Raw genomic sequence first — 12,381 nt, forward strand, 5'->3', positions numbered from 1 at the left:
GGTGCCCCCTGGAGAGTGCTCGGGGAGGGGAGGGGGGTGCAAAGGCGGGAAAGCCTTCGGGGTCCCGGCTCCGCGCGCGCGGGGCCCCGCAGGTGTGCGGGCGAGGCGATGCCCTGGCAGCCCCGCGCTCCTGCGCCCCGACTCCTGCCCAGGCCTCCGCGGAGAACACACCCGTCTGGGCTCTTTAGGGCACACGTTGAGCTTTGGTTTGGTTTCGCTTTAAAAAAAAAATTAAATTTTGCCTTTTGTTGTTTTTTTTTGGCGTTCTCAGGGGCTATTCCCAGTTTGGGGTTCTGGGGCCCACGTGGTGCCGGGGGTCTCCTGCACCCACTCAACCGTCTGGACAACCTCTCTGGTCCTGGGCTTGCAGACCCCCTCCCGCTCCCCCCGTTGGAATTCCTGAATACCACCGGGGCGGGACCCCTAACAGTTGGGACAAACTATGTCACCCCCGCCCCCCAATTAACGGTGCATCTTTTGCTTTGTGAGTTGTGGGGGTTGTTTGCTTAGCCCCCACCCCCTCAAATGTTACCGCTAGAAAACGTGGCCTGGGTTTGGTCCTATGGTCCCGGAGGCCCAGCCAGGAATGGTCCCTGAGCACTGAACTGGGAGTAATAACTGAGCATGGCCGCGGTAGCCCCAGACAAACAGACGGAACGCCATGTTTCACTGCAGAACCTGCAGCTTTTCCTGCCAAACTTCTCTCCCCAATGCTCCTTTGCAAACAAGTGGGGTGCAGCCATTATGTCAAGTTTCTCCCTTCATTGTGCCAGTGAGACTTTGAAGGGGGGGACCGTGATGTACTACTTGTACGTGAAGGCCCCCCGTGGGTCACAGGACCAGGGGACAGGCCAGGTTTACCCCAGGGTGGGCTGGGTGGGCTGGGAGAAGCCCTAGCCCACCTTTCTAATTTGTTTTTTTGGGGCCCACACCCAGTGGTGCTCAGGGATCCTGGGTTAGCCCCTTCCCGCTGAGCTGGGACCCCCCCTCCCAACAGGCCTCATCCATGGGTGTGGAGAGACCCCCTTCCCAGCTTCCCTCTCACCAACCTCTTCTCTCTGGGTCTCCCCCGACCCCCCCCCCGCCCCCCCCCCCGCGCACCCACCTCCCTGCCCTCTCGCCTCCTGGGGGCCCCATCCCTGAGGTGGTCCCCTAAGCAGCCCTGTCTCTCGGGGCTTGTTAAAAATACAAGTCTGCAGCATCCACGGAACGTGCTGGACTGTGACAAACCTTTGCTGGTCCAACAGAATTCAGGCTTCTGGGCTGGAGCGATAGTACAGCGGGGAGGGCGTTTGCGTTGCACGTAGCAGACCTAGGTTTGAGTCCTAACATCCCATATGGTCCCTCAAGCACCGCCAGGAGTAATTCCGGAGTGCAGAACCAGAACTAACGCCTGAGCATCGCCGGATGTGACCCAAAAAGTAAAAAAAAAAAAAAAAAAAAAAAAAAAAAAAGGAATTTGCGATTCTGCCCACACCCATGGTTTTAAGGAGTTTATCTCAAGCCCGTGGCCCCCAGGATTGGGCCAGAACCCTCTCCAGCCCGGGGATAGAGAAGGCTGCAATTACTGCTACTCCCAGAAACCAGGTCTTGACCCTGGGCCTGTGGCCCCCCCCCCCCAGGTGCCCAGCCCCTCTGGCCCTGCCGCCTGGTTTGGCAATCTCCCTGTCCGGCTACTGTCCTCCTCCCTTGTCCTGGGCTCTGTACTCAGGGAACACTCCTGACAGGCTCTGGGACACTGTGGGATGGCAGGGATGGAGCCCGGGTGGGCCTCCTGCAAGGTGCGCGCCCTCCCCACTGGGCAGGCCCCAGAGTTGTCAAGTGGGGGGCACTGGGGCTGGACTCTGACCTTCTCCCTGACCCCCCCACCAGGTGCTTCTCTGGCCACACCCTCCCTGGCCCAAAGGCCCCAGCCTACATTCTCTGCCCCCCTGGTCAAGCTAGTGAAAACAGTGGACAGGTGCCAAATGCAGCTCATCTTCAGAGTCCCAAGGGCTTTTCTGATTGTTCTAGAACCCTTGGGGATCTCATTGAGAAAGTTTGTAATTTCCCCCCCACAAAGCCTTTCGCTGCACACCTGCCCTTAAATTAGGTGCTGCTCCGGAGGGAAATAGAGAAATCTCTTTCCTCACCAGCTCCTGCCCCCACCCCAGTGGTCCCGGGGGAAGGTGAGCTGCCTACCCCCATCCATGATACCCAGGGGAAGGCCTGGCCTAGCCCACAGCCAGCCCCAGACCACGGGGGGGGGGGGGGGGGGGGGCCTGGGGGGGGAGGGGAGATTCCCTGAGAACAGCCAAGACTAGCCCTGAGCATCTTGCTGAGTGTGGCCCCCTCCCCACCCTCCATAAAAGACAAAACAAAATCTAGGGCAGGGTCCGGTTTCAGCTTCCCTCCTTTGGAGATTAAGATTTGGAAGGGAAGGTGCTCAGGGGCACAAGATAAGCGTTGGGCCTGGGAGGTAGTGCAAGGGTGGGGCAGCTGGGGCCGGTCCTGCCCGGCTGTGACCCTGGGAAGCCCGTGGCACCCTCTGGCTGGCACCCTGGTTTCCCTACCCTTCAGCCTGCTGCCCGCACCCTGCTCACGGTTAGGCTGCAGGCAAAGTGGAATTCATGCTGCAGGGGGTGGGGCGCAACTTAGGGCCCTTGAACCCCAAGGTCCATAGTGGAAGAGACAATGGAAGGAACCCGAGAGAGGGAGGTGCCAGGATTGGGACCCCGGAAGTGGGAAAAGGGCCACACAGCAAGGGACACAGCTGGAGAATGAGGAGCACTGTACTCAGAGCTCCCAGAAAGCTCCATGCCTTGCTCATGTCTCAGTTGCAGTGTCAGGCTTGGTGGGGGGTGGGGGTAGTGGTGGTGTGTATTGCTGGAAATGGCAGAGTAGGGGGACAGTGCTCTCAGAGACAATGAATAAAGCAAGCCTTCAACTGTTACTCTGGGGGGGGTGGGAGGAGGAGATTGCACAGTGGGGAGGCGTTCAGCTTGCACACAGAAGACCTGAGCACCGCCAGGAGTAGTTCCTAAGTAGAGAACCAGGAGTAGTGAGCCCTGAGTGGCACAAGGTGTGGCCGTCCCCCCCACCCCCGTTTCTGCAAATAAAATAAGGGCTGCAGTTCTGAGACTCAAGAGTTGGAGGTTGGAGGGACCCCCAGTGGCCTGGGGGGAGAAAGTTCTGTGTAGGGGCCAAGTGGAAGGAGGGTGTCTAGGGGCCAGAGCTGAGGAAGGAGAGAGCAGGCCTTCAGGGAGTAGAGAGAGGGAAGGGGGCGGTGGAGAGGAGAAAGAGGGAGAGACAGAGGGTGAAAGACAAGGAGAGAGAGGGAGAGAGGGAGCTGGAAGGAGGGAGGGGGAGGAGAGAGAGAGAGAGAGAGAGAGAGAGAGAGAGAGAGAGAGAGAGAGAGAACAGCACAGTGTCCCCCAAGCACTACTCAGAGGTCATCAGAGGTCCTCCTGAACACAGCCGGGACCAAACCCCACCTCCCAGCCCCAGCCAACAGCATCTTGCAGGCTATGCAGGGCAGTCGTGGTCTCTCTATCCCTGTAGGGGAACGAGCCCAACCCTCAGGAAGGAGGAAGGAGGGGGTCCTGCAACTGCCGCTACAGAGGTGGCACTGGGGGTCAGAGGTGCCATCCTGCCGCATGAAGTCAGGGGATGGGAGAGGGACAGAGACTGAATGAACGTGCTCATAGTGTGATCCAAAGGAGCACAGCTGGGAGTAACCAGACCCCCGAGACAGCCTGCAGAACGGGGGCGGAGGGTGGGAACCTCGGGACAAGGATGCCCCATGCATGAAAGTCCAGCACCGATAGTTGGAGATCAGGGGCCTCAGTGAAAAACCTGGGGGAATGGGGAATAAAAAATAAACTCCCGGGGCTGGAGCGATAGCACAGCGGGTAGGGCATTTGCCTTGCATGCGGCCTACCGGGGTTCGATTCCCAGCATCCCATATGGTTCCCTGAGCACCGCCAGGAGTGACCCCTGAGTGCAGAGCCAGGAGTAACCGCTGTGCATCGCCGGGTGTGACCCAAAAAGCAAAAATAAATAAATAAAATAAACTCCCACATTACCAATTAAAAAATGCAAGCATTTGATCCAGAGAAAGAGAGAGTGCGGGGTAGGGGGCTTGTGTCACATGTGGTTCGCCTGGGTTCATTCCCCAGCACTGCCCTGAGCCCTGCGAGAGTAAGCCCTGACCCCAAACCTGTGACCCCAAACAAAAAAGAAATGAGGGGGGCTGGAGCGAGAGGACAGTAGGGACGGCATTTGCCTTGCACACAGTGGACCTGAGTTCAATCTCCAGCATCCTGTCCCCCAAGCATGCCAGGAGTGATTCCTGAGTGCAGAGGCAGGAGTCACCCCTGAGAACTGCCAGATGTGGTCCCAAACCTGTAATAATAATAATAATAATAATAATAATAATAATAATAAATGAGGGTTAGGCGAACGTGATAACCACTACACTACGGAAACGATGGAGCGATAGCACAGCGGGTAGGGCATTTGCCTTACAAGCGGCCAACATGGCCGACCCGAGTTCGATTCCTCCGCCCCTCTCGGAGAGCCCGGCAAGCTACCGAGAGTATTGGAGATGCCAGACACAGTAACAACAAAGTCTCCAATGGAGACGTTACTGGGCCCACTCGAGCAAATCGACGATCAACGGGAGGGCCTTTACCTTTACCAATAAATGAGGGTGTTCTGCAGGTCTCTCCTTTGCTCTGTGGTCTGACTCCATTTGTCTTTCTCAATTTCCCTTCAGAGCACTTCGGACTCTGGAAAAAAACAGCACTTCTCCTCATAGTCTTTCTAATTTTAAAGTTTCGGTGTTGTTTGCATTTCCCCTGTCTAGTTTCCCTGGCTGCCAACCCCACTCTCCCCTGCACGGCCCTTCAGGAATCACTGATCCTTTCAGGAATCACCGATCCTTTCGGGTCAGACCTGGATGCCTCCTCCTGCTGGGACGGTGGCCTCTGTCTCCGTGCTTTCATGTCCTGGGCTTTCCTGGCCGTTACCTGCAGCAACTTCCATCAGTGGGCGGAGGCCTGCCCGCTGAGGTCAGCCAACTGCTGTGAGAACACTTCAGCCAGGATGCAGTCCACCATGATGCTGGGTGGGCTCAAACCCGCCTTTTCTTTTTTTCTTTTTGGGTCACACCTGGCAATGCACAGGGATTACTCCTAGCTCATGCACTCAAGAATTATCCCTGGCGGTGCTCAAGGGACCACATGGAATGCTGGGAATAGAACCTGGGTCGGCCGCGTGCAAGGCAAATGCCCTACCTGCTGTGCTATCACTCGGTCCCTTCAACCCACCTCTCCCAGAGTGGAAGACTCGGGTTTCCGACCTCGACCTTGGGTTGCTAGCAGCTGAAACTCCATCAGCTCAGTGAAGCAGCTGCCTGTGGGGAAGAAAAAAATGAGGCCTCCCAGGGAGAGGTTATTCGACAGGGAAAGGTGAATTAGTGGGGCAGAAGCGATAGTCCAGCAGGGAGGTGTTTGTTTGCCTTGCACAAGGCAAACCCGGGTTTGATCCCCAGAATCCCATATGGTCCCCCGAGCACTGCCCAGAGTGATCCCTGAGCGTAGAGCCAGAAGTCACCCCAGAGCACCGCTGGGTGAGACACCCCTCAAAAAAGGAGGGCCCCCAAAAAGATGGAAAGTGTCAGGGAACTGTTGGCATGTAGGACAGAAAGTAGAAACAGGACAAAGACACGCCCCTCCTCCGTTGCCATGGGGAAAGTCAGGAATGTGGACAGAGCAAGAAATGAGAACAGTTTCCCACTAGGACGGAAATCATCACTCTGGACAAGAGCTGAGTGCTGAAAGGGGGTAAAGGGATATTCACGATAACCTTCCGGTACTGCAACCACAGCGCATGAAAGGAGAGAGAAGAAAAGGGACATAGAGCCACAGAGGCAGGCTGTGGGGGCGGGGGGAAGGCAGGAGAGAAACTGGGGACATTGGTGACGGGAAATGTACACTGGTGGAGGGAGGGGTGTTGGAACACTGTATGACTGAAACCCAGTCATGAACAATGTAACTGTGTCTCAACTGAATTGGTCATTCAATAGCACTGTAGCACTGTCCTCTGGTTGTTCATCGATTTGCTCGAGCGGGCCCATTAACGCCTCCATTGTGAGACTTGTTGTTACTGTGTTTGGCATATCGAATACGTCACGGGAGCCTGCCAGGCTTTGCCATGTGGGCGAGATACTCTAGGTAGCTTGCCGGGGTCTCCGAGAAAGGCGGAGGAATCGAACCCGGGTCGACCGGACAGGCCGCGTGCAAGGCAAACACCCTACTGCTGTGCTATCGCTCCAGCCCAATAAAAAAGAATAGTATGTTTATCATTGTTATTTATTATTTAATATCAATCAGTTTCACTGTCACTGTTCTCTTGTTGTTCATCGATTTGCTCGAGTGGGCCCAGTAACATCTCCATTGTGAGACACTGTGTTTGCCATATCGAATATGTCACGGGTAGCTTGCCAGGCTTTGCCGTGCGGGCAAGATACTCTCATTAACTTGCCGGGCTCTTCGAGAGGGGCGGAGGAATTGAACCCGGTTCGGTTGGGTCAGCCGTGTACAAGGCAAACGCCCTACCGCTGTGCTATCACTCCATCCCATCAATCAATTCAATAACAATTAATTTAATATCAATATCTTGGTTGTTTATTATTTAATATTATACATTATTATAATGATATATAATTATGCAGCAATATAATTTATTATATAATATGATAAAACTTATATAATATAATAAAAGAATAAAAAGAAACCTATTAAAATAATAAAATAATTCAAGAAATAATGAATTAATTATAATATAACCACACATTTTAAAAATAGAAAAAAAATGAGAGAATTGTCCCTAAGAATGGCATTTAAGTTGGAAACAAAAAGAAAAACTAAGTGGAGAGGCGCCAGCGGCCACTCAACAAGCTTTCCTTCCAGGCACTGAGTCCTGGGAACAAACGCTACTGTTTCCCGCAGGCTGGGTAGCCCTGCTTAGCGCTGAAGGCATAGTTGCTATTTGAACTTCCTCATCTGTGAGGCTGAGAGTGGCATTTCCAGACCTCGGGGCTGCTGCTCCCTTTGCAAGAGCCAGAGAGACCCTAGCCCAGCCCTCGGACTCCCCGGGGATGTATATCCATCAAGCATATCCATCAGGGTGGTGGGAATCCCTGCCGGAGTTTTCCTGCAGGTGGGCTTTGGGCAAGGACGCAGTGCAGCCAGTAGGGGGCAGCAGTGCCTACTGCTGGGGCCTGGGCACTGCACCGCTGTTGGCTTCCAGTCCTGAACACCTTCAAGCCATCCAGCGCCAAGGGCCACGGGGCATCTCCACAGGGATCACACTGGCGCCAGCGGCATGACATCTGCCAGGCTGGCACACTTGAGGCGTGCTCCCGCCTCTGCCTAAGGAAGCGCTTCTGAAGATGGGCAGAAGACAGAGACAGGGAAAAGCCCAGTGGGTGCCCAGTAGCCCCTGCAACTCAGTTCGGATGCACAGCACACAAGCCCTCGCTATGAGGGAGCGGGAGTGCCGGGTCTCTCTGGCAGGTTCTGTGTCCTCTCTGTAACCCTGACCTTCTAAGCTGTTTAGGAATCATGTTGTACTTGCAAAACCCGGGGCAGTAGGTGTGCTAGCAAGAACTACCTGCAGTATTAGGTCTGATCTACGTACAATGTCTCTTTGCCAGAGATGGCGAGGCTTAAGGGAGAGGAAATGGAGAGGGAGCACAGCAGGGAGGGCCTTTGCCTTGCACGGGGCCGACCTGGGCTTGAGTCCTGGCACCCCATATGGTTCCCTAAACCCCACCAGGTGGGATTCCTCAGTGCAGATCAAACCCTGAGCATCTCTCTCTCTCTCTCTCTCTCTCTCTCTCTCTCTCTCTCTCTCTCTCTCACGCACACACACACACACACACACACACACACACACACACACTTACGGGAGAAGCATATTGTTCCTTCTCCAGCTGTGTGACCTCAAACAGGTGAGCTGATCTCCCCGGCACCAACTGGAAATTAGGCTGGTCACACTATTGACTCTTAAGCTTGTTGGTGTGCATTAAATGAGTACTTTACACAATATTGGACAATCAATCAATAGTTGGCAGCTGGATGCTTGGTCTCTGGTTAAAATCATCTGAGGCTGGGCTGGAGCTATAGTACAGTGGGTAGGGCATTTGCCTTGCATGTGGCCGACCCAGGTTCTATCCTCAGCATCCCATATGGTCCCCTGAGCACTGCCAGGAGTAATTCCTGAGTGCAGAGATAGGCGTGTGCAGAGACAGAGACCCCTGTGCATTGCCGGGTGTGACCCAAAAAGCAAAAAAGCAGTAATTAAATAAATAAAATTAAATAAACACATCTGAGGCAGACGGCTCAAAGGACTGGAGAGCGTGCTTTGTTCAGGGAAGCCCTGGGCTCAGTCCCTGGGACTGTGGTTCTTGAGCTCTTCTGGGAGTGACCCCCTCAAGCATTGAGCCAAGAGTAGCCCCTGGCACCCCAAACCAGGAAACAATCTAAGACGTGAGTACCTTCATGTGCCACCGGGCACGTGCCTGGTTCTCATTTCTATGACATCTTAGGTGAATGGAGTCAGTGGACTCCGACTTTGGTTTTGCTAAAGTGCCCGCACCCCTACCCCATGGGCCGTCTCCCTGAAAGTTCTCCAGCTGCCTCGGACCACGTGAGAGCTTCAGAACCTCTCACAGTGTGAACTGCTCTCATTTCAGTTGCTCGAGTGTCTCCAGAAGCACCCAACTGGGCCATGCATGGACAAGGGACCTGAGCTGCGGGAACTCACAGCCAAGGCCAGCCTTGGTCTCCAGCGGGACAGTAGACACAAGAGCCTGCGGGGAAGGCCGTGGGCTGCGTCTAGAAGCAGACTCCTTGGCCTCACAGAGACAGAGCAGCAATTCCCCACTCCCACCTGGCCCTTCCACCCTCCTTCCCTTCCTACTGTGTGTGTCCCCCACCCCCCCACTCTGTGCAGTGGTCCCATTTATTCAACTTTCACATGTCGGTCCCTTGAATTATCCGGGGGGACCCAGGTTTAGAAATGCTACTCCAGTGAATTAAGAAACAGAAACGGATGCGACTGAAAGTTGTTTTGTCCTGTTAAATTTTGGGTCACACCCAGTGTTATTCAGGGGTCACTCCTGGCAGTGCTGGGAGTACCACACAGATGCCAGGGATCGAACCCAGGTCCGCTGTGCAAGGCAAGCACCCTCCCCGCTGTACTATCACGCTAGCCCCTGAAACTGCAAGTTTTCTAGTGGCCCCTTCAAACAAAGTAGAAGCGGGGCCCAGAGAGTTAGTACAATGGGTAGAGCATTTGTCTGGTACACAGACATCCCGGGTGTGAGCCTTGGCCCCCCTAGGCCCTCCCGGGAGTGATCCCTGAGCACAGAACTAGGAGTAGGCGAACTTAGCTCCAGGTTGGCAGTGAGAGGGGGGTGAGGGGGGTGCCTACCAGGAAGCCCAAGGAGATTCGGGAAACTTATGAAGAAGCCTCAGGGGAAATCGTGGAAAAGAAGAGAAGACACATTTAGAGCAAATTCAGGAAACTTAGAAAGAGTCTGGCTGAAACAAGTCTTGTTTTCTTGTTTCATTTTGGGGGCCACACCAGCTGTGCTCAGGGCTAACTCCTGACTCTGTGCTCAGGGATCACTCGGGGAGGGGGTGCACAGGGGACATTAGAGGGTGCCGGGGATTAAACCCGAGTTGGCCACCTGTAAGGCAAGTGCCCCCACGCAGGCCAGTCATGGGGCAGCTTTCCTAATGCTGCAGGCCGAGCCTCTGTCCCTGGGCCGAGGTCAGAGCCAGCTCCCCACGACCCCTCAGGGCTTACCCAGGAAGGTACTGGGGGAGGGGACTGGAGGACCTTTGAGCCCTGCCTGAGGGAGGCGGGCCGTTCCCTCCCAAAATCCCTGGGTCCATAATCTGTTAATGCCTTGAGCTTCCTCTGGGGCCCCCCATGGCCCTTCCCTACAAGGCTCTTGGCGGGCTCTCCCTTCCCAAGAGGGCAGTGCCTGCCTCTGGCCTCCAGGGAAGCAGCAGCTGGGGTGAGGGCGGGGCACGAGGTGTCCATCCAAATTGGGAAGGGCCAGGCCCCCGCATGGAGACCAGGGCTCTGGGTAATTCACTGGCAGCCAGGCTCTTCCTGAAGCCAGCTTCTCCCCTTTTCAGAGCTGTGAGACAAGAACAGACATTTTTTGGTGTTTGCTTGTTTTGGTTTGGCTTTGGGTCACACCTGGCGATGCTCAGCGCTTACTCCTGGCTCTGCACTCTGGAATCACTCCTGGCGGAGCTCAGGGGACCATATAGGGGCACCAGGGATTGAACCTGGGTTGGCTACATGCAAGGCCAACGCCCTCCCGGCAGTGGAAAAGACAGTGCATACTCCGCTAATTGCAAGTCACGTGTTCTGCTTTTTTCCTGTGTCTGATACAAGGAAATATTTTTTGCTGGGGAGGGCACAGCCATTAGTAAACGGGGCTCACTTTTCCGGTGCCTGGGACCAGGTGGTGTTGGAGGATGCTTCAGGCCTCTGATACAACTCCCTTAAAGCAGGGGCCACTCTCAGTGGAACTTGGGGGCCTGGAGTCCTCCTGGGGATGCTCGGGGCTGACGGGGCTGAGGTCAGTGCATGCTGGCCTGGCTCAGAGGCCATGAGGTGCCCGGGAGCAAACCATGAGGTCTCCTGCGCCTCCACTGGGCCACACCCTCATTCCCTAAAACAACTTTTTTTGGGGGTGTGGCACTGGGCCATAGCGCTCAGGGGGTATTCCTGCCTCTGTGCTCAGGAGAGACCACTGGCAGTGACTGGGGGATCGTCTGCAGTGCTGGGGACCTGAGCCAGGGTCAGATGCAAAGCAGGAGTCCTACCCTGTCCAGCTCTCTGGCCCCAAACAGCTCTCCAGGCCAAGAACGCTGACGTCAGTGACCCTGAGGCTGAGGTTATTCTCCTCACACAGGGGAAGAGAGGTGGGCTGGGAAAAAGCTTCTGGATATGTGGCTCAGCTTCAGAGCACTTACCATGTGAGGCAGGCGAGGGGTGGGGGGCGGTGGGAGTGGGGGTCCACACCCAGCACCCTCCCCCACCGGCCCACAAAGACTTTATATAAAGAGATACAGGAAAAGTCATTTAGGAAAAGCTTCTCCAGTTCTGTCGGGGGCCTTTCTAAACCCACCCTGGGGTTCCTGTGAGTTCCTACCATGTCAACAAAAAACGTGTCCCAAAAATGCTGGGGCTGATTAGTCATCATGGCCAAAGACCACGAGCTAAGTAATGAGATGCGCTAAGCCGGTCCAATTTAATTCCACTCAACGAATAGCAGGAACCCTGGGCGGGAAGAGGCCTGGGCAGGGAGCGTCGATATGAGTCAAGGAGATGGCTCTTGTCCTTGGCGGGTCCTTCCCGGCACCCTTCCCTACCCCCATCACCCCTGGGGGGGTGTGGGAGGGAGCCTGGAGACTTTGGTGGAGGGGGGACACACTGGTGGGGGGATTGGCATTGGAACATTGTACAGCTGAAACAATACTCTTATGGACAACACTGTTAATTATGATGTCAATAAAAATTGAAAGAAAAAAAGGAAGCCACTCAACACCCGGGCATGGAAACGGTCTCTGATGGATGGGCTCTTCGTCTATGGCATCGGAATACTGTTCCATCTTCAATGACAATTAGCTCGGTCTGGAAACATGCTATGTTGCCCTTGTATTTTGTCTTTGGCAACACCTGGTGCTGGGGATGTGTGTGCTTGGGTGGGCATCATTTCTAGTGGTGGTTGGGGGACCGCGGAGGCCCAGGATGGATCCAGGGATTCTGTCTGCAGAGCTTGCCCTCCAGTCCTTTGACCTGTCTCCCCAGACTCACAGAGATGTTATTTATATTGGGGCCCCACCTGGCCGTACTGAGACGCTGCTCAGTAACTGGAGGATCATGCAAAGTTGGGGACCAAACCAGGGGCTCCTGCATGCAAAGGACAGGATGCTACTTCCGGATGGCCAACAAACCTGCAGGTGGTCAACCAATCAAAATACTGAAGCCCACTGGGGGTGTGGGCAGAGAAAAGCAGGAATTTGGGGCGGTGGGGGCGTGGAGCAGAATTCTGCAGTCCTGGAGGTCCGGCTGAGTTCCTGACTGCTGCGTGGGGTTGGCAGTGTGACTCAGGCGGGCAGAGCCCAGGAAAGAGGGGCTGGGTTGTGCGTGCAGGCTGGGGAGGTGGGGGCTGCAAGGCGGGATGGGGGCGGGAAGGAGGGTGCAGAGGCCACCAGGGCATAGATACCCAGAAGTCGGCCCCCTCGGAGGGAGGCAGAAAGAGGCCGCGTGGCCCAAAGGACGCAGACCGTGTGAAAACTGCTCCTC

The sequence above is a fragment of the Sorex fumeus genome, unplaced genomic scaffold, assembly GCF_029834395.1.
Source record: "Sorex fumeus unplaced genomic scaffold, SorFum_2.1 ptg000026l, whole genome shotgun sequence".
Taxonomy (NCBI): Eukaryota; Metazoa; Chordata; class Mammalia; order Eulipotyphla; family Soricidae; genus Sorex; species Sorex fumeus.